This window comes from Triticum urartu, chromosome 6A (genome assembly GCF_056163025.1).
Source record: "Triticum urartu cultivar PI428250 chromosome 6A, HENAU_Tu73, whole genome shotgun sequence".
NCBI lineage: Eukaryota > Viridiplantae > Streptophyta > Magnoliopsida > Poales > Poaceae > Triticum > Triticum urartu.
This window is the reverse complement of record NC_141878.1, coordinates 606,512,135-606,515,684: the sequence shown is the minus strand read 5'-3', so window position 1 is coordinate 606,515,684 and position 3,550 is coordinate 606,512,135.

Here is a 3,550-nt window from a genome sequence, read left to right as displayed (position 1 = left end):
ATATCTAATCATGGCATGAATATTAAGACATAAGTGAGTCAAAGCAATAGTATATAATTTGACATAAAGATATGAATACTCAGGCATCCCAACAAACAATCATGTCTTTCAAAATATCAACGCTAGAGAAAGCTATCCCTACAAAATCATATAGTCTTGTCATGCTCTGTCTTCTTAACACAAAGTATTTATCATGCACAACCCCAATGACAAGCCGAGCAATTGGTTCATACTTTTTAACGCGCTTCAGCTTTTTCAACCCTCACGCAATACATGAGCGCAAGCCATGGATATAGCACTACGGGTGGAATAGAGTATGATGATAGGGATAAATATAGAGAAGACAAAAAGGTAAGAAAGTCTCACATTAACGCGGTTAACCAACGGGCTATGGAGATGCCCATCAATCGATATCAATGCTAGTAGTAGGGATTGCCATGCAACGAATGCACTAAGAGCTATAAGTGTAAGAAACCTCAATATGAAAACTAAGTGGGTGTGCATCTAATCCTATAATGAAAAATTCCCACTAATATATGAAAGTGACAATATAGGAGACTCTCCATATGAAAAACATGATGCTACTTTGAAGCACAAGTGTGGTAAAGGATACTAACAGTGCCCCTTCTCTCTTTGTTTATTCTTTTCTTTCTTTCTTTTTGTTTTCTTTTTTTTCCTTTTTGTTTTTTCTCATTGTCCGAAGTCTGATCCCGACTTGTGTGGGAATCATAGTCTCCATCACCCTTTCCTCACAAGGGCACTGCTCTAAAAATTAATTATGATGATCATCACACTTCTATTTACTTATAACTCAAAAGAAATAAAAATTACAACTCGATACCTCTGCCAAAGTATGACTCTATATGAATGCCTCTGGTAACGTACCAGGATGTGCAATGATCTAGCGTAACATGTATGAAAAATGATGCACGTGGTTGAGCCACAACTACTATGTCAGCTATATTATCATGCAAAGCAATATGGCAATGAATGCTCAAGTCATCAAACAGAAGCGGTGGAAGTTGCATGGCAATATAGCTTGGAATGGCCATGGAAAAGCCATAATAGGTAGGTATTGTGGCTATTTTGAGGAAGATGTTATAAGGCTTATGTGTGATAGAGAGTATCATATAATGGGGTTTGGATGCACCTACGAAGTTTGCACCACGTCTCGATGTGAGAAAGGGCAATGCACGGTACCGTAGAGGCTAGTAAATTGCGGAAAGGTAAGAGTGTTTATAATCCATGGACTCACATTAGTCATAAAGAACTCATATAATTATTGCAAAAGTTTATTAGCCCTCAAAGAAAAGTAATACTACGCATGCCCCTAGGGGGATAGATTGGTAGGAAAAGACCATCGCTCGTCCCAGGCTGCCACTCATAAGGAAGACAATAAATAATAAATCATGCTCCAACATCATAGCATAACGAGAGACTATACGTGCATGCTTCGGGAATCACAAAACTTAACACCAATATTCTTACTAAACACAACCGTTTACTAGTACCTCCCACATATTCCATCTCTATATCACAAAACTATTGCAAGGAAACAAACATATCATATTCAGTGATCCATAAGTTTTTTGTAGGATTTTATGACTAACCATGCAATTGACCAATTCCTTTTGACTCTCTAAATAGATATAAGTGAATCATGATAGTTTAATTATTTCTACAAAAGACAATTCTCAAATAAATATAAGTGAAGCAAAAGATCATTCTTCAAACAACGGATTTCTATGTGAAGAGAAATAGGCAATCCAAACTTCAAATGATGTGAAGCACATGAAGCATTCTATAAAGCCATACTCAAAAGATATAAGTGAAGTACAATGAGAATTCTATAAATCAACCATGGACTATCTCATACCAGCATGGTGCATAAAACAAAAGTGAAAACTAAATGCAAAAGACGCTCCAAGATTTGAACATATCACATGAACGAAACGGATCCGAAAACATACCGATACTTGTTGAAGAAAGATGGGATGCCTTCTGGGGCATCCCCAAGCTTAGACGCTTGAGTCTCCTTCAATATTTACTTGGGGTACCTTGGGCATCCCCAAGCTTGAGCTCTTTCTTCTCCTCCTTCTCCTCACACCGAAACCTCCTCGATCTTTGATCACTTCATCCACACAAAACTCAACAGAAAGTTCGGTAAGATCCGTTAGTATAATAAAGCAAATCACTACTCTAAGTATTGTTGCAAACCAATTCATATTTTGTTTTTTCATTGTAGCTACTGTAATATAACTTTTCCATGGCTTATACCACCAATAAAAATCGATAGTTTCATCAAAACAAGCAAAACAATGCATCAAAAACAGAATCTGTCTTAAACAGGACAGTCTGTAGTAATCTGAACATTCACCATACATCTGTTACTCCAAAAATTCTGAACCAATTAGGAAAAATAAACATTTTGTATATCAATATATTGCAAAAGGTTTCGGAACCATTTGACGTTCCAGTAAAAAATGTAAAATCTTGCACTACAGCCAAAGTTTCTGTTTTGCACCGCACAAACCAACAAGCAACTTAATCATCCTAAAGGCAAATCTTGGCACACTATTTTTATAATACAATGGAATTGTACAAGGGGATAATTATTTTTTTGAGAATCTTCATGAAAAATTCTACATTGTTTCCATGAGCATGAACACAAGTGTTCAAGGTCGACCCTCACTTCTCCAATGCATAACTTTCAATTGCTTCTCTTTTGTGAAAAGGTTTTCAAGTTCCCCTCTATATTTTTTTATTTTTAAACTATATAAAAGCACCCAACAGAAATAAATGATTCTCTAAAACATCCGGGTTATCTTCCTGGCAGCGCTTTCTTTAAAGCCATTAAGCTAGGAATAAAGTGCTCAAGTAATGAATCCACCCGGATCCCAAGGTATATCAAAGCCAATTTTAATTAACAATTATTTGGCATTTAGTAGTGATCACAATGCAACATATATCAAGCAATGATGAAGTCTAACTCTCTTCCTATGCATTGACATGTCATACAAGAATAATTCATGCTCATCAAGTAAAGGCCAATACATAGCATAAGCAATTTCTTGCAATTTTATCGTGTTGGAAACATAGAGAGGTGGAGATATAGTTCCTCTCTCATAATAATTTCAAGTAGGAGCAGCAAGCACATGCATATTATATTCATCAAAATCATCGTGTGCAATGGTAAAAGGCAACCTGTCAATATAATCCTTAACAAGAGCAAACTTCTCTGATATAGTGTAGTTGGGAGAGTTCAAAAAGATAATAGGACTATCATGGGTGGGTGCAATAGCAACAATTTCATGTTTAACATAAGGAATAATAGAAAGTAGTTCATCTCCATAAGAATCATTCATATTGGCATCTTGGCCACAAACATAGCAATCAAGTTCATCAAAAAGGGATATGTCAAATGAATCAACGGGATCATAGCAATTATCATAGCATTCATCCTTCGGTAAGCATGAAGGGACATTAAATAATGTATGAGTTGGAGGGTTACTCACATTAGAAGGTGGGCACGGGTAGCTAATCCGTTCTT